This window comes from Lutra lutra, chromosome 14 (assembly GCF_902655055.1).
Source record: "Lutra lutra chromosome 14, mLutLut1.2, whole genome shotgun sequence".
NCBI lineage: Eukaryota > Metazoa > Chordata > Mammalia > Carnivora > Mustelidae > Lutra > Lutra lutra.
In genome coordinates this window covers 4,317,863-4,338,195 of record NC_062291.1, presented here as the reverse complement: position 1 = coordinate 4,338,195, position 20,333 = coordinate 4,317,863, and positions in this window count along the sequence as shown.

Here is a 20,333-nt window from a genome sequence, read left to right as displayed (position 1 = left end):
AACTGGGAGAAGCCAGAAGAGAAAACTATGAATCTCATTGTCTGATATGTTGAGTGTGATGTACTTATTGTCCATCCAGGTGGGAGGTAGAAGTTAAATATATGGATCTGAAACCTTGAGAGATCTAGGCTGGAAATACAGGTGTACAAGACACCAAGATGGAGATGGTAACCTAATTTCTTCATAGAAGGCATAAATAATAAATAAATATGGCACTGAGACTTTTTTTCTTTTTTATGTGAGTTATCTCGGGACTCTGCAGACTGTAGGAATTTTGACTTGATTTCTAAGGAATTTGGATGAGATACGATGCTGACATCCTTTTCTGGGGCAATAACTTTAGGGTGAAAAGAGACAAAGTTGGAATCATTAACTAAGGGAAGGCATGATGAGACTAATAATTTTGAGAGGAGACAGTCCCTGGATTAATGAAACCGATTGAACTGTGAGTCTGGCTCTCCAAAGTACATTGTATCATAAGGGCTGTAGACCCAAGGGACGGATACCGCAGATGAGATGGTTTAGCAGGAATTGTAACAAAATAGCAGTAGTAGAATTAAGTAAGAGCAGCATCAAATTTGGGGTGGCTGGTCTACTTTGGCACAGAAATGGGAACATGTGGGAAAACGTCAGCTCCTGCAGGAGCATGGTGCGGCTGCAGAAAACCACTTCGATGTCATGGCTCCAACCTAGTTTACTCAGCTTTAGAAAATGGAAGTTAGCTAAGGTGCTAATGAAGGAAGTAAAACGGACATTGAATTTTATGGGCCAAACAAATCCCACTTAGGAGGAATCTGTAACTCAGGGACCATGAAAATGCCCAAGACTTACTCTAGAAATACCAAATACTAATTCCAAGCCCCATTAGTAAAGGCATTCTGCGGCCTGCAGACTTCTGGCTTAGTCCAGATTAGCTCAAAAATCAGATTTAACCACCTGTAATGGATGTGGGCTGAGAGGGATGAAGATGATTGCCAGAAGGAAGGTCTAAGGCTGAGTAATGAGAGAGCCTACATGGAGCTAACTAGGGGGAAATGAAATCCAATAGTCTTTGTTTAAGAATGACTTTACACAGTGCTTCTTTTCCCCCATTTAAAAGAATGCAATCTACAAAAGGCTTAGAACTAACCCTAGGCTTATGGTGAAAAAATTGAAGCTTTCCCACTAAGATCAGGAACAAAGCGAGGGTGTCCCCTTCTACCACTGCTTTTCAACATTGAACTGGAATTCCTAGCAATAAGACAATAAGAAAAGAAAGGGAAAGGAATATAAGGTATATCGATTGGCAAGGAAGAAATAAAATTGTCTTTGCTTGCAGATGACATGGTCATCTATGTAGAAAATCCAGAAGAACTGCCAAAGTCTTGGAGCTAATAAGTGATGATAGTAACATTGCAGGTTATCAAGTTAATATACTCAAGTCAATAACTTCTCCGTATACCAGCAATGGATTTGAAATTTGGAATTTGAAATAAAAAACGTAATACCATTTATTTTGGTACCTCCCCCGAATGAAATATTTAGGTACAAATTTAACAAATTATGTGTAAGATCTAAAATCTTGAGTGTCCCACAGGGCTAATAAGGTCCAAACTAGCAGAAAATTTAAAGCTTGTTTTTCCGAGGACTGTTTGTCCCTAATCAGCTATTGTATAGCCTCCAACCCCACTGACAAATCCACTAGCTATCTCTGCAGAAGCCTGGACTCAGTGTCAACTGATAAGGCCCCAGCTTATGAACAGGTAAGACCATTCATTCCTTACCTGAGCTAACAAGCCCAAGACTCCATCCAGCTTACACCAGTTCTCAGAGCATGACCCATCTTGTCCTAAGATAACTTCCTGACATCAGGGGCTGAATTTTGCCTTCTTCTGGTGTGAAGTCTCCACTCCAAAGTGAACTGGGGTGCATGTTCCATATATGTTCCATGCTCCATCTTTCTTCATGAAGAGTTATGTTTTCCCGCCCATTTCATCAATATGTATATAGTCTCAACCTTGTTCTCTCCGCCTACAGAGTGGTGAGTTTGAGACTCGTTTGGCTGCCTCTCTTTCCTTGCTGCCCACCCAATGTCTCAGTGATTGTATTTGCTGTTCTGTTATAGATCTATACTGAGGAAAACTGGAAAACTCTGACAAGATCGGAGAAAAACTAAATAAATGGAGAAATAGTCATGTCTATGTCATGAGAAAAAAGTCATGTCTATGGACAGGAAGACTCAATATTGTCAAGATGTCTGTTATTCCCGACTTGACTATAGAGTCAACGCAGAGCCAATCCAAATCCCAGCAAGTGACTTTTGTGGTTATCAACAAACTGGTTCAGAACTCTAGATTGAGAGGCGAAAGGCCCAAAATAGCCAACAGAGTACAGAGCAGAGTTGGAAAACTGACATTACCATCTTCAAGTCTTCCTATAAAGTAAATAAGACTTTATTTATCCTATGGTAAATAAGACAGTGTGGCATTTGTGAAAGCATGGACAAATCAATGGGACAGAAGAAAGCCCAGCAATAGACCCATGTAACTATCATCAGCTGATTTTTGACAAAGGAGCAAAGGTAATAGAAAAAAAGCAAAGGCAGTCTATTCAACAAATGCTGCTCGAGCAGCTGGACACCCACACTGAAAAAAAAATCACAACTTTCACAAAAATTAATTCAAAATGGATCACAGTCTTAAATGCAAGACATAAAACTCCTCGAAGATAACATAGGAGAAAATCTAGATGACCTTGGGTTTAATAATCACTTTTTAGATACAACTCCAAGTACATGATCTGTGAAAGAAACAATAAGCTAGATTTTGTTAAAATTAAAAATGTTTTGCTCTGTGAAAGACACTGCTAAGAGAATGAAAAGAAAAGCCAAACCCTGGGAGAAAATATTTTCAGAAGACATATTTGATGAAGACCTGTTCCTCAAAATACGTGAAGAATACTTAAAGTGCAACAATAAGAAAACAAGTGACCCAAATTTTGGCCCCCTAAAATGGGCCAAAGACCTGAAAAGACACCTCACCAAAGATGATATGTGAATGGAGAATAAGCATGTAAAAGGACGCTCCAGGGGCGCCTGGGTGGCTCAGTGGGTTAAAGCCTCTGCCTTTGGCTCAGGTCATGATCTCAGGGTCCTGGGATCGAGCCCTGCATCAGGCTCTCTGCTCAGCAGGGAGCCTGCTTCCTCCTCTCTCTCTCTCTGCCTGCCTCTCTGCCTACTTGTGATCTCTCTCTCTGTCAAATAAATAAAATCTTAAAATAATAAAAATTAAGAAAAAACTTTAAAAAGGATGTTCCAAAACCTATTATCATCAAGAAGATGCAAATGAAAGCAACAGAGTGATACCACACACGTCTATCAGAATGACCCAGATCCACAAAACTGACCAAATGCTGATGAGGGTGTGAGTAGTAGGACTCTCATTCATTTCAGTGGGGATGCAAAATGGTACCATCACTTGGGAAGACAGTTTATCAATATCTTAAAAAATGTAAACTTACTATACGATCCAGCAATCACTGTCCTTGGTATTTATTTACCCAAAAGAATTGAAAACGTAACAGCTACACAGAAGCCTGCTCATAGATGCTTATAGCAGATATTTCATCATTGCCCAGTGACAGTCAAGCAACCAAGATGTCTTTTGGTAGGTGAGCAGAAAATTAACTGTGGTACTTCCAAACAATAGTACGTTATTCAGTGCTAAAAATAAAAAAATAAAATAAAAGGTGGGCTATGAAATCGTGAAAAGACATGGAGGAAAATTACCTTGATATATTCTGTTAGTGGTCAAGATGACTTGGTTTTAATCCTCAGAATGTGTGCAAGGTTTGAATATGGATCTCTTTTTCTTTCTTTCTGGTCTTTTAATTCCCTCCCCCTCCTAAGTTTCTGGATAGGGGAATCGTAGCTTTTTCTATTATGCTGTCATTAAATCCAGGACAGGGTTAGGATCAGAACCATTGAATTCCACTTTGCATGTCGCAGACATGAAATAGCTGTTTGTAAATAGTGCAGATAATCTAAAGAAACTGAATTTGTCCCAAGGCTCTGCACTGCATCTTCAATTTTTATTTTAAACTTACAAGAACTTGATACTGGAAATCCCTTCACTTAAGCTGGCCAAAGAGAAAGACTGAGGGGTGGGTGGGAGGAAAGGCAGTGCATGGGGGTTGGAGTGTAAGTAAGCAAAGGTACTACTAGTGATTAAAGGGGAAGAGGGACCTAAAAGACCAATTGGATAAATCTCTTCCAGAAAGAAATTAAAGGAAATCACGCAGCATCTTAAGGCTTTGAAGACATGAGTTCATTAATAAGCTCAGTGTTGCAGAAGATTGATAGAGTGGTTTAGTGAGAGCTCTGTGACGGTCCTTGGCAGTTAGAAACTTGGCCTAGAGGAATCAACATAGGCTTTGAAGTCTAGGGGTCCTGATTCCGATAGCAGCTTCTTCATTTCATAGCTGTATAACTGTGGGACAAGTTCACCAACTCTGGGAAGTTTGCACCCAGAATTTCTCGTAGATTCTCAAACTGTGGCATGCATGTTCAAATGCAGATTCGGGCCCAGACAATTCTGATGCACGTGTGTCTGCGGAAGCATCTGAGCAATACAGTTCAATTCCTGTATCGTTCTTTCTTTCTACTGCACATAAACACGGCTAGTTCTTTTGGCCTCGACCACATTGTCAGGATGAAGGTAAGTAGCTGTTTCATTTAATGGAATTAATTTTATTTTTTTTAAAGATTTTATTTATTTATTTGACAGAGAGAGACAGTGAGAGAAGGAACACAAGTAGGGGGAGTGGGAGAGGGAGAAGCAGGCTCCCCGCTGAGCAGGGAGCCCGATGTGGGGCTCGATCCCAGGACCCCGGAATCATGACCTGAGCCGAAGGCAGACGCTTCATGACTGAGCCACCCAGACGCCCCTGGAATTAGGTTTTAAATTGAATTTTTTTTTTAAACGACAACACATATAATTTAGATTCTTACAAAAAAAAGCGCCAGCTGTTGTTTTTATAATTAGTAAGATGCCTATCTATTGAAATCTGGGAAATAAACCAAATCTTGGTAACTTCATCAAGCAAACCAGTCCCTCAGGAGGCTCTGACCATAGTTGGAGCTAGGTGCGCACCCAAGTAACCCCTTGGGTAATTCCAGTTCTGTAGTGCCTTATCTTTGCTTGCCACTGGTCCTTTATAAATTCTCTTTCTGTGGGGGCACCTGGGTGGTTCAGTGGGTTAAAACCTCTGCCTTCAGGGACGCCTGGGTGGCTCAGTTGGTTAAGCAGCTGCCTTCGGCTCAGGTCATGATCCCAGCGTCCTGGGATCGAGTCCCACATCGGGCTCCTTGCTCATCAGGGAGCCTGCTTCTCCCTCTGCCTCTGCCTGCCATTCTGTCTGCCTGTGCTTGCTCTCTCTCCCTCTCTCTCTGACAAATAAATAAAATCTTAAAACAAAACAAAACAAAACAAAAAAAACCTCTGCCTTCAGCTCAGGTTTGATCTCAGGGTCCTGGGATCGAGCCCCACATCGGGCTCTCTGCTCAGCGAGGAGCCTGCTTCCTCCTCTCTCTCTCTCTGCCTGCCTCTCTGCCTACTTGTGATCTCTGTCTGTCAAATAAAAAAAAAATTCTCTTTCTGTGGTCCTCAGAGCAACCCCATGAAATTATCAATATGCTTATAATGAAACCAACTTGGAGAAGTTGAAAAAAGGCAGACACATAGGAATTTACACAGCCACTAAGTGACAAAGCTGGCATTAAAATTAAAATTCAGTTCTGTCTGGTTAAAAAAAAATACCCAACTTATGTTTATCCCAATAAATTCCCTTAGCTTTCTTGTCTATGCCAAGGAGAGTATTAATATGTAGGAAATGGACACTATCCAACTTAAAAATGTATTTTGGGGTAGAGAGGAACAGAAATAAGAGGCAAATGTAGAATGTCGTATGTTTCATGAGAAAACTGGCCCTGTTTGAATAAGTCAAGGACGCGGAGAAAGGGGCGGGGGATATGGGGCTGCTCCAATTAAGAGTCTTAAGAGACTTAACCACCAAATGTCAAGTGTGGGCCTTCTTTGGCTTCTTAAATAAACCATCTAAAACCAAGGCCTGTTGGAGACTAGATATAATGTGATTATAAACTGGCACTAGGTGATACAAAAGAATTATTGTTAATGTTAAGTGTGTTAATTTCATTAAGATTATTTAAGAAAATGTTTGCACTTGTAAGAGATTCCAAATGAGGGTCTAGTATTGCTGGGTGAACAGAGGAGACCCCTGGGCTCCGAGGTGGCCACACAGCCTATCCATGGGATGTCACTGGTGGCTCCTGGTCTCAAGGACGGACCAGACACTGGGTTAAGCAGAGCAAGTAGGAAAGTTTATTAAAGTGAGAGTACACTCTCCAGATGTGAGAGCAGGTGAGCTCCAGGAGAGCTGCATGCCCCATGGTTTGGGTCTCTATCTCTTATTGATAGCGATTAACTGGGGGTGGGGGGTGATATTTCTTACTTGGGGAAGTGATTTCTTTGGGAGCAGGGTTTCATGTCTTTTCTCCATTACTTGGTCAGGATCTCTGGCCTTATTTGTCTTGGCCCCGTCTGGTTTGATCCGGCATCTTGGGGCTTTGTCTTTGGACTGCTACCAGGACAGGTGTCTAGCTTTCCAGGTAGCTAGCTGTGATGCCCCCTTTGCTGGCCTCCAGCCATCCTGTTAAAGCCTCACTAGCTGCCCATTCTAACAGTAGGGATGGAATGGCATTGCTTAGTATGCTTATAAACGCCGCCTCCCAATTAACAAATTTTTGGAGTAGGTAAAGCAAATGTGGTGAAATCTTGATAATTATTGAATCTGTGTGATAGGTACAGGCAAATTCACTATGTTTTCTTCTATTCTTTTGTATGTTTGGACCTTTTTGCAATAAAAAAGATTAGAGGGTTTTGCTTCACAAGTTTCTTACCGGATCAGCTGCCAAAGACAATGAACTTCTAACAGTCTATTCCCAGGAATATCAGTACTGTGGAAACTAACCATGATGTATAATGTTTTCTGGGGAAAATTTCCTTTCTTTGCTTGAGTTGTGAGTCTCTGGACTACCCAGAATTAAGTTTCGATGGCTGTCCCAGCTAGCCACTTAAAATAAAGGGTATTTTAAGTAGGTTATGTATAAATAGCATTGCCTTCTATTTATAAAGCTTAAAGGCCAAGCATATTTGGAATTCCTTCTGACCTTGCCTGTTTCTCAATGCCAGCTGCTTAAAGAGGTGGAGAGGTGGGCCTCAGCTACAAGAACCTCGCTTTGCCCCTCTCCTTTTGTGTGTATGTATATATATATATATATATATATATATATATATATATATATATAAATATATATATATATATTGTTTCACTTTATTTCCCTAAGTTCCCACTTAGGGAACAGGCTAATTCTAGGGTATTATTATATTGTTACTCTAGGGTAACAGGCACAATATACATCTAAACGTTTATTTTTCCCTCAGTATGCATGTGATTATCGTGTCTCAAACTGGAATTTCAAAAGGGAAATTTGGCTCCTATAGGCACCATCTATATCCTATCATGTCAAGTACACAATGACATTTACAAATTTTAGGTAACAATGAATAACATGAAATAATTCACTCCTTAGCAGCACAGGAACCTTTGAGACCAGATCCCAAGCACCTTTTTCACCTTTCTTTTCTGGCATCAAACTGTTTTCTTCTATACATAGTTCCCTATTCTCAGTGCCAGATCTACGGGGTGCTTAGTTCTCTGCCTAGAATAATCTTCCTCCACTTCTCCACTGGCCTCAGACTTGATCTCTAAAGCCTAACTTAAACACTGCACCCTTTTTTGAAATTCTTTCTGGAAATCCTGCCCAGAAGTGGTCTTTCTTTGCCCACAGCACTAAATCTCTCTTGCACACAGTTTTTCTGTCTTGTATTATCATTCTTACACAAATGCATCGTTGTCCCTAGTTCTCATAAGCTCCTTGACAGTGCTATTTCTTCAGGTAATGCCGTACCTTGTTTCTAAATACAGGATTTGTATGTATTTGACATATTAATAAATGAAGAATGTAATCCTTTATGTGATGATTGCGTAGAACACAAAGCTTGCAAAACAGCCTGAGCTAAAAATTTGCAAAGCAAATCGTTAAAGGAAAGCTCTGACCCCTCCCAATTTCTAGTGTTTTTCTCTGTGTGGAATGGTGTTTTATAGAAACCAAGGAGAACCTCATAATGTGCTGGCCTTTTCAAAGAGACCCTCCTGGGTTCAATTTGCCTTGGGTTTTGAAGTTATGGTTGACTAAATCCAAGGCCTTAGGTAGTTAGATTAAAGAAAACAGGATTAAGTGCTCTTTTCTGCACACCAATTTGATGATATTCCGGCTTCTCTGCAGTCCGCCTTTCTGTGGAGGCACTGGGCGTGAACATTCTCTGAATACTGCTCAGGGTCCAGCAGTAGGCGGGAGGGCCAGGAACCCTGCTGAAGCCACAGCTGAGCCTGTAAATGATACCATGTAATTGTGAGCTGTGCCTTCTTTTAAACGATTATTCTTAATGTATGCAACCTCCGAAGGCAACTGTAATCCAGCCCAGCTAAAAATAGACTGTTCGTTTAGCATGGATTCTCTTAAATCATTCCCTCTGCCCGTTGAAATGTCGCTCTGCTCTTTTGTTTCTCAAGTTCCCACCTGCCAAGCCTGGCACGCCGCGGCAAGACGACTTGCCATAAATAGAATCCAGCATATAGGGTGGCTACTCAACTCACATTTCCCTGGGCCCCACATTCAGGGGGCATGGTCACTCTTAACACACATTAGGATGGCTGCTGTCAAGGAAAGAAAAATAACCCATGTTGACCAGGATATGGAGAAATTGGAATCTTGTACCCAGTGGGTGGGAATATAAAATGGGACCGTTGCTATGGCAAAGTGTATGGCGGTGTTAGGGACTGAACTGTGTCCCCCCTCAACTTCCCCCAAAGTGATTGCTTGGAGATGGGGCTTCAAGGAGGTAATTCAGGGGTGTTAAGTGAGGTTATTAGAGTAGTGCCCAAATCCAATCAGACCGGTGCCCTTATAAGAAGAAAATTAGACACCAGGAGTGCGCGTGCACAGAGAAAAGGCCATATGAGGACACTGTGAGAAGGCAGCTATCTGTGAGCCAGAGAACTCTCACAGAAACCAGACCTGCCTTCCTGGACTTCCAGCCTCCCAAACTGTGAGAAAATAAATTTCTGTTGTTCAAGCTGCCCAGACCATGGTATATTGTCATGGCAACGTGAGTTGACTAATACAGGTGATGCCTCCAAAAAATGAAAAATAGAGCTACCTTCATGATTTTGCTATCCCACTCCTGGGCATATATCCAAAAGAATTGAAAGCTGGGTCTGGAAAAGATATTTGCACACCCGTGTTCATAGGAGCACTAATTACAGGAGCCAAGAGGTAGAAGCAGCCCAAGTGTCCAGCAACACATGAGTGGATAAACAGAATGTGGCATAGCTAATGGAGTATTACTCAGCCTTAAAAAGGAATGGAATTCTGGCTTGTCTGCAACATGGATGGACCTTGAAGACCTTAGGCTAACTGAAATAAGCCAGTCACAAAAGAACAAATACTGTAGGAGTCAACCGATATGAGATATCTAAAGTAGTCAAGTTCATGGGGGAAAAAAACCCCAGTGTGGTGGCTGCCCAGTGCAAGGGGAGGGGAAACAGAGAATTGTTGTTTAAAGCATGTAGAGTTTCCATTTTGAAAGATAAAAACATTCTGGAGATTTGTTTCATGACAATGTGAAAATACTTAACACCACTGAACCGCACACTACAAAAATGGCTGATGGTCAAGGAATGTATTTTTTCCAATAAAATAAGGTAATTTTAAAAAATTACACTAAAAACATCTTAAAGAGGTGGGGTATGGTCAGAGGAAGGGAAGATGAATAGTGGAAGAGTCTAGCAGTGTGGGCTGTGGTGAAGCTTCTACGTCCCAGAACAAATCTGATTAGTCATGTAAGAGGCTTTCAAACACATCCAGTGTCTCTCACCAGCATCCCAGCTGGAAACAGAGTTGTAACTGGTTGGCTGGTGATTCCTTGGTACTTATTCCGTGAAACATGTCACAACGCAAGTCACACGAGCCCTCCTCTCCCATCCCCTGTGTCCTCATATAGCATGCAGAGGCCTATTATGAGCCGTATCTGCCGGGACAACACTCCACCTGCACCCACCTTCCTGCTGCCTCCATTTCCCCCCTTCACTTGGCCCACCAAGCCCCATAGATTTTTTCAAGTTAACTAACAATTGTTGGGCCTTTACGAATGATGACTTGCCATCTCTCACATGACAAGCAAAATATACTACTTTAAAAATGGCTTCCATCTTGGTTTTGGCTCAGGTCAGGATCTCAGGGTCTCGAGATCAAGAACAATAGTTCTTTTCTTCTTTCTTCTTTGTACACAGGCAGGTTGGACCCTGAGTAACAGAACACTTGGATCGAAGGGTACTTGTGTGTTAAGTTCTGACGCATCCTCTAAAATTCTTATCCAGAAGGATCCTAACAGTTTTTGCAAGTGTTGTAAATAAAAAAATCATATCTCATTTGTTTTACATTTGTGTTTTTCTGATTACTAGTGAAACTCACGTCTTGTGGTATAAAATTATTGTCTTTTGGTATCTTTGACTATCTTTCTATAAATTGTTTTCTTTTCTCTATTAATTTATGGGAGTTTTTATAAATATATATTTTTATGTGTATATATATGTATAAACATGTTTGTCATATGTCTAGTTTGGATTCTACTTTAACTTACTTTGTAGTAAACATTTATGGACAGCTGTTCTTAATAATAATATAGTCACATTAATCATTTTTATATATAATTAGTGATTTTTGTGTCTTGTATGATAAATCTCTCCTCTAAGGTCATAGACATCTTGTTTTATATTTTATTTTAAAATGTTTTAAGTTTTGCCTTTTACATATTTCTCATATGTCTAAAAGTGGTTTTTTTTGTTTTATGTTAGATATGGATCCAATTTTATTATTTCCTCATAAACAGTTGTTCTAGTGCTTTTTTTTTTAAGACTTTATTTATTTATTTGACAGAGAGAGAGAGATCACAAGTAGGCAGAGAGAGAGGCAGAGAGAGAGGAAGGGAAGCAGGCTCCCCGCCTAGCAGAGAGCCCGATGTGGGGCTCGATCCCAGGACCCTGGGATCATGACCTGAGCTGAAGGCAGAGGCTTTAACCCACTGAGCCACCCAGGTGCCCTCTCTAGTGCTTTTTATTTAAAAGTCCATCCTTCCCCCAGTAAGCTGCACTGCTGTCTCCATCATAGATCATCTTAATGTACACAAAGTTCTGTTTATGAATTTTTACTGTTTCGTTTTTTGTCTCTCCTTGGTCTTAATTATTATAACTTCCTAAAAAACTTGTTTGCATGAGTAAAAATTCCTGTTTCATTCTCCTTGTTAACAATGGCTTCTCTAATCTTGGGCTTTTCCTCTTGAATACATAGTGTTGAATTGGTTTAAATTTCTGAAAAAACATTATTGAGATTTTTATTGGAATCTCTCCATCAATTTGGAAAGAAATAATGACATCTCAATATATCATCTGTCCATTTATTTAGGCTTTCTTTAGTGTCTCAATAATTCTCTAAAAACATCTTACACAGATTTTTAGATTTATATCTAAGTACCCTATTTATTTGCTTTGTTGTAAATGATACCTTTTAATAAGCTTTTGTAGAGAAGTACAATTGATTTTATATCCAACCACCTTGCTAAACTCTCTTAATTCTTTTTTCTCTCACTCTTATGAATTCTAATATTTATTTTTACTTGTTATGTATAAAATAATAGCATCTATGAAAACTGATACTTTTTTCTTCCTTTCCAAACCCTACACTTTTTACTTTTTCTTATCTTACTACACTCATTAGGACCTCCAATGAAATGTTGGATAAGTGGGTAATTATAGGTATATAATAACACTTCTTAAGAGATCATAGTCTTTTTAAGAAGCTGAAGATAATTCCATCCTGTTTCTTCACTGTAAGAAGAATAGTATTACAATTCCACAAATGCACGTGGGATTCCTCCTTCTATCACCTCTCAGTTCTCTTAACCTAGAATATTATTTTTCCAAAGGCTGTAAGTTACAGAATCCTTTAGGGGACAAGTAGACTTGTCCTGCCTGGGGCTTGAGGTACATGCAACAGATTTCCTGAAATCATAGGAGAGCCAAACAGATATTACGTTTTCTTAACTTCCCTATAGAATTTTTTTTTTTTTTGAGAAGTAAAAATAAAGATAAGTGTTTTACCATAGAAAGCTAGGACAAATAATCCTCCAGGCATGGAAAATTGTTTGGCAGAGTAATGTTTAAGAGTCGAAGGTTGTAATTTCTACTTGAGGGTCTGTCCCAGGTTTGCCTGGAGGCCATCCTGACTCTTGAATCCTCAGCTTTTTGGAATATACACTGGACATAATTTACAAGATCATTTTGCTTCTCAAAGACAGTATGAAAACCAATGACCTAAAATTCAGAAAGGATTTAAATTCCCTGAGAAGGTGACTATGGGAATAACATTAGTGGTTACTAGTGATTATTATGATGACAGTTATAATGTTATATAATTCTGTGAATGCAATGCCATAGTCTCATGGGTACTTACTAAATATTAACTGAATGAATTAATGAACAAATAAAAGATTCATAGTTAAAAATAATCTTAAAAATCACCTTATTGTTTTTGAGATACAGAATGGTTACATTTTTACTATTTTTAAAGTGGATATTCCTTCACACAATCTATTTAGCAAAATTTCTAAAATACTGTGCAAAATTGTGTTGTACATCTTTGGGCCCTACCATCAGCTGTGCTAATAATGACCATTCTCCCATTTTTAGAAGTCTAATTTATGGTACCTAAGTAATAGGCAATACCCCAAGAAAACAATACTGGGTTTTGTAATCAGAGTTCCTTGGCCACCCATTGGCAACAGAGAGAGGTCCAGCACCAGGAAAGGGAGAAATGCGTGACATTGGAGAAGCCATGGCAAGATTAGCTAGCTAGTATTCCCCAAGCATATTATATTTGGAAACTGTTATTTATCATGTGAGAAAATGTAATGCATCCCCATGTGATAGCAGTTGTTTTCTTTTTTTGCTTGAGAGGCCCTATCATGTAACACAGTGAATAGCAAAATGTGGTCCCCAGAACAGCGGCACTAACATCACCTGCAAATGCACTGGAAATGCAAATATGGCCCCACCTCAGATCTACTGCATCAGAAATCCTTGGCGTGGAGGCCGGAATTTGTTTTAATAAGTCCTCCACATGACTCTGGTACACGCCGAAGATGGAGAACCCCTTGGTGCTGTGGTTTGTATCATGGGCTCTGAAGTAAGATTGCCTAAATTCAAGCTCTGGGTCTACAGTTCACCACTGGGTGACTTTCTATGCCTCGCTGTCCTCACCCAAACAATTGGAGTAACAATAGTATCAACAACAGAGCTGCGATGAATTAATTCAGATGAAGTGCCTAACACAGCGCCCGCCACATAGCCAGCATTCAGTAAACGTAAGGAAGTATATGGATTTTCCAGGATGAAAATAATGCTTGTAAGTCTACCAATTCGCTTTTGGCGATCTCTGTTTCCCTAGGATCGGCAGTTGAGAATCCCCAGACTGAGTATAACTGAGTACAACTAGTTACAAAGGAAGGAGCAGGACTGCCCCAAAAGTGGGACCTGGTCAGCACCCAGTGGGGCAGCTGGTAAAGCCTAGTCAGCCAGGAGCAGTTGGGCTCGCATTTAGGGTCTCCCAGAGCAGATGCGAGTGGAGTTAGGGGTACAAGATGCTTATTCTAGATCAAACCTGGGGGAGGAAAGGGGAATGTATTCATCTGTTCCAGTTGCTATAACAAAGTAGCATAGACTGGGTGGCTTATAAACAGCAGACATTTATTGGATTCTGAAAGCTGGGAGCTCCAAACCAAGGCAGAGTCCTTATCTGAGAAGAGCCCTTTTCCTGGTGCATGGACGGCTCTCTTCTCTCTGTGTGCTCACATGATAGGAGAGGTGAGGGAGCTCTCTGGAGTGTCTTCTAAGAACACTAATCCCATTTGTGAGGGCTTCACTTTCATAACCTAGTCACCTCCCAAAGACCCACCTATAGATACCATCACCCTGGGATCTGGTTTCAACATACAACTTTTGAGGGGATTCATACACTCTGCCCATAACAAGGAGGAAGCAGGTCTGGACAGAGGAAGACAATGAACTTTGATATAGACCCAGTGAGTTTTTGGCTGACTTGGCAGGGATCTGAGACACAGAGTGCCCACCAGTGTGGGTGGCCAAATGGCCATGGGGTACAGGTTGTTCCAGGAAGACCATGAGCCTTGGGCCAGATAGGCTCTCTGACAGGTCAGGCCCTACAGAAACTGACAGTTGGGCAGCAAACCCATCCTTGGAAGAAGATCTGGGTCACTCCTCATCTACACAGTCAGTATCAGGAAATTCAAAGTAAAGGGGGGGATGTAATTGAGAACCAGATATGCTATTAACCAAGGTGCTTCTGCCTGCGTGTTAGCAACTAGACCATACAGAGACCAGTGTACTTAGTTCTGGGGGTTGTACTTTAGGAGGTTGGCATTTAAAAGTCATGACTTCTGCCCTGCTTTCCAACAAGGTGCCCTTGAGGCACATCAGATATTCCATTGCTGAAGTGTATTATGATGGTAGTGGTTAGTGGTCCTCAACAGTGGAGAACACACCATCATGAAGGCCATTTCAGAATGGTGGGGACACCTGTGTGTTTGACATAGCCCCTCCAATGACTCCCTTATGCCTCCCAAAGATGACCACTCTCCATTCGGGAATTCCTAACCCTAAAGGAACCCAAAACTTATCTCAGAGAAAGCAAGATGGAAGGAATTCTGAGGTTTGGTCTGAAAAAGAAAAGAGAGTGGTTCTCAGACAAAATGGATATGTTAGCAAGTCTTCTTAGAATTGAGTCATGTATGGCTGTCTCATAAAGGAAGATATTCCTAGTAGCGCTTGAAATTATTTTTATTCCAGTAAGAAAAAATCACATTAATTTAATGTGGTGGCTGCTAGAGTTTTAATCGGGACTACGTCACCTCTAGCTCTATGAATAGAGTACTGATGCTATGAAGCCATTGTTTATCGAAGTTGGCCTTGGTAGCATGTGCCGTGAGATCACCATTTTGCCACCACTTCTTTCTATTCAAACTACTGCAAAACCTTTAATTATATATCATGCTGCAATGCCATCTGGCATTCACTTAACTCAAAAGCATCACTTCTGAATTAAGCCTGCTCTGTTCTCTTCTCCTTTATCTATGTATAGAACATCCATTGATTTTTTTTTTTTTACTTCCTAATACCCACCCACCCCCCCTTTTTAGATAACTGTCCTTCCCCAGCTCATGCATGGTGATGAGCAGCAAAGAATAGTAACTCACCCCCTAAAGGAGTGCCCATGTAGTCTAGACTTGGTAATCACGATACCTATTCTCTCTGGCCCCATGGATGGGCCAGTGATCCAGGCAGAGTACATCTGAGCCCTGCCCCATTATTATATGTATGGAAGCTGAAAGAACAAAGCTCTTTCTTCCGAGCTTGCTGTGGTAAGCCTACTGCTCTTGTGCGGGCCACACCCCGCCCTCGACCTGCCCCCACCTCTGATGGAGAAAGCCTGTTCGAGGTGTGGCTCCCACACAGCAAAGCAACAGAACTGAAGGGCAGACAGTCTCTGTGACATGGATTAGGTCACTGAAGTGAGCTCCACCCCTGGCCTCCCAAGTTAATGGAGACAATAAATTACATTTAGCCCGAGCGAGTGAGAACAGACAAATCCAAGTAGACATGAAGGTTCTTTTCTTACGACTTTTTGGTAACATCAGAGAGCTGGCTTTGGAGGTCTGAGGAGGCTGAATGGAAGAACAGGCAGACACACAGGCTTCTGGGCTCTAATAATGCCAACTTATCAAGCAGGAAGCTTCCCTTGTTACATAGCCACATAGATGGGCCCTATCTCTCCCAGCGATGCAGAGCATTACAGGAATGGGGTTCCTCCCTAGTGGGACTCATGCTTCCAGAAGTCTGGCACTGACTGACCCAGATACATCTTTTGGTGGGGTGATGGCTTTGGGAATTCTATGTATTCTGTGACCTCTGGCCTGAAAGGTTTTCCACAGTTAACCATACAGACCTAGGACTTGTGGTATAGGGGTCCATGGTGTTCATGTCTCTTTTGCAAGGCAGCTAGTTTGGAACAGTTTTTATCATGGGCAATGGAGTCATGACTAATTCAGCCCACAATAATCAAAGCAGCCCTACTTAGCAGTGCTGCAATCATAAGCCCGAATGCAAATCCAAGAACTGAAATTGCATGACTTCAGTTTAAGATGACCGTTGAGATCATCCAGAATAGCTCACAAATATAGCTCAGATTGTCATCCTATGAAAACGTGTGCATACACCCACGTACATGCATACACACACACACACACACACACACACACACACACACCACACAAACTCCTTAATGAGAGCTCAGAGCCCAAAGACTGTAACTCTAAGCCTGGTTTGAGAAGCCTTGGTGTGGATGAAACAGAACATTCTGTGCCTGGGGTTCTAATGAAGATACGAGTCACACTGATCCAAATGTCAAGATAATAATTGTCCATGAACCTTGTAGCTTTTTTGTTTTTCTTAGATCTTTCTAAAGTACAGAAGCTCCAGTTTTAGAACATTTAGTTTAGGAGAATCCTGATCACATTGAGCTAGATGTATTTCAGAAGTTGAAGTTATGGGATTGTAAAGTTACCTGCACCAGGGGGAGATTTGGATTAGGAAAACACAACCTCTTTTATTTCTCCCCTCCCCCAAAACAAGAAGACAAAGTCGTGTTTCTATAAAAAGTCTTTGTGTTATGATGTTTGGAGCTTTAAAGTTGTTTCAGTGCCTTCTCCTTGGGGCAAGGGATGCTTTCTAAGAATATACCACAGATTTAGAGGGTCATGCAAGACTGGCAGGAAGTTAATAATTTGGAACTTTCCCTCTGATGTGACCTTAAAGTCAATTTGGGGGATTCTAAGTTAGCAAAAGTGTGCCTTTAATACCAGCCTTCCACCTAAAGTTCAGTTATTTGCGGTAATGAGATATTTCAAAGTATAGAGTTTAGAGGAGTAGAAACCATTAACTCATTCGACCTTGGCCCCATTCTCACTTGAGGATATTTCTGGAAGGAAACTGGTCAATGTAGTAGCAGTAAATGCAACTAGGAATTAAAAGACCACAATTCTAGGTCTGTTCTATTACTCACATGACCATGGACCAGTCAGTTAAACACTGTAAGTTGGTTACTTTTAAGTGGGGGTGCATATGTCCTTGGGATGACCCACGGGGTGAGGCAAGGCAATATCAAAATCTCTACTTGTATCGGTTTTCATCGTATCATTTAAAAACTATAATATGTGTATTGTGTTTTACAAAGTATATTAAACTTTAATAAATAGCACATGAATATGATTAGGATTTATATGTATAAGCATTTTTATTAAGATGATGAAATAAAAAATATTCAGACTATAGTCCTAGCCTCAGTTTCTTTCTCTGTAAATTGATGGTGTTGTTTTGGGGTTTAGAAGAAATAAATACACACAAACACAAACACATATATCCATATATATATTTATAAAACACATTGATATAGTCTACTCTTTTAAGTTAACAAGAGAATTATTGTACCTTCCCAAGGATCCTGAGATCATAAGAAAATAACTCCACATAGCTGAGATTACTTTATGGTTCACCCCCAACATGGTTCTGTCTAGTGAAAGCTGATTTTAGTTCATGATTTTATAGCAGACAAGAAATGTGGTGACTTTTAGATGAAGCTGTTGATATTAAAATTAAAACACAAAAGGAACATCATTGCATTTGATAAATGTTTTCTCACTTGAGATGCTAGCCTGCAGTACTTCTTTCTTTATTGGTCTAACCTTCCCAGGTTTCATGTATTTTGGGAAAATGGTATCCCAATAATAAGAAAAAAAATATTTACCCTGTGGTTTTAGCTAAGCCCCGGCTTGAGGAAACAGTTTTTTTCTGGTTTTTGATAAATTCTGGCCATTGATGTAATTCGATGACCTCCTGCACTTGCAAAATTTTAAAACTTGATTTGAAAACACTAGTGGCTCGGATTTGCATACCTACACCTGTCTACCTGGCCAAAGGTCCTTGTACAACAGCCTACTAAAAAAATAAATTTGGCTTATGCCAAACACCCCATAAACTCTAGAGAGATCAAAGACTTAAATGAGGCCATAACAGTACTAGTATTTGACGATGTGAGAATTTCGCACATTCTTCAGAAATGTTCTGACAAGTCTAATACAAAAATGGGCAAAGTACAAAACAAAGCATTTTTCAAAGAAGCAATAATGAGCAGCATTTTATGAAATATGAAAATTTTCAATCTCATTAGTATTGTAGGAATAAAATTAAAACAAGGTGCCATATTTGCCTATAGAAGTGGTCAATTAAAAAAACCCAAAAAACTGGGCTCCTGGGTGGCTCAGTTGGTTAAGCAACTGCCTTCAGCTCAGGTCATGATCTCGGAGTCCTGGGATTGAGTCCCGCATCAGGCTCCCAGCTCCACAGGGAGTCTGCTTCTCCCTCGACCTTCTCTCCTCTCATGCTTTCTCTCACTGTCTCTCTCTCAAATAAATAAATAAAATCTTTAAAAAACAAAAACAACAACAAAAAAACCCAACAACCCAAAAAACTACATTATCCAAAGCTGGTAAAGAATGGGAGTGAAAACCATCTCATATACCTTAGGCAAAAGGGTCTTTGCACTTTGTTAGTATCCTCTGGTGAAAGCTTAGTGAAATGTATCAAAAATTTTATGAATATACCTTTGATTCGGACATTTCACCTCTACGATTTCACCTTAACCAAAACATCGTAAGTGCACACAAAAATTTATCTACGAATAAGTACGTGCCAACATTTCAAATAAAATTAGCTACCACTCATCCAGTGCTTACCATGTGCCAAGTGTTAAACGCTAAAACTTTTGTATAGGTCATCTTACTTCAGTCTGTAAAAACTTCACGAGGCACCCTCATTTCCATTTAACAAGGGAGAACTTTAGGCTTAGGGGTTGGGTGAGTGAGCCAAGAATGCACAAGTAGTAAGTGTGCAAACCTGAGTCCTTAGTCTCCAGGGCCTCCTATAACAACATAAAGGAAGGAAAAATAACAACCAAAAGGTGGGTAAATAAATTGTGGCATGTCACATAATGGATGACTATGAAGGCGTTTCCAAATGGTAATGCAAACAAGTAATTGAGAACTTTGGGAAAATGTCCACAATGTAATATGAAGTGAAAAAAAAGGTGATACAAAAGAATATATACTTTGTAATCTTAGTGTTGATAAAATATACAATAAAGTGCTAATAGGGTCTGCCTCCAGATGTGGATTTATACAAGATTTTTGCTTCTTTTCTGTCCACTCCTTTACATTTCACATTTTCTACAATTATGTGTCTGGCTTTTATAATTAGATGCAGTGTTACTAAAAATAAAAGGAATGAATTAGTAATTAAAAGGAAAGAAGCATTTATGTCCCTAGACATGCTCCCGGGATCCATTCTAGAGTGGCACAAAGTAACGTAAAATGTGGAATCTTGAATTTTAGCGTCTTTATAGCCAGTCTTTTCTCCTTATTACATCTGTGCCTCTTTGACTAAAATTCAGATCTTTCTTCATGTCCTGTAAATGTAATAAAATCTTTGTTCATTATTTAGGAAGAAACAAATACACATGCTAATATAAAAAATTAGACAGAACGGTGCAAAGTAAGAGTTCATACTGTCTCTTTGAGCTCACACCAGCACCTCCTGCCCTCAGAGGCAATCACTCCTGATCCATCCCATTCTCAGTCCTCCTGGAGGTGACCAGCGCAACCCAAATAATTTGCTCACGTCTCTTTCAAACAATGTACCACTTTCAGAGAGGTGGTGATTCTTTCAATCCTCCAGTGTGACAGATGAAGGAAATGGCTGATCTAAAATAAAATATGCTTGCAGTGCCTGGGTAGGCTCGGCTGGTTAGGTGCGGGCTCTTGATTTCGGCTCAGGTCATGACCTCAGGGTCGTGGGATCGAGCCCCGCATGGGGCTCCAAGCTCAGCAGGGAGTCTGTTTGGGTTTCTCTCTCTCCCTCCCTCTGTCCTTCTTCTCTCTCTCAAATAAGCAAATGAATCTTTAAATTAATTA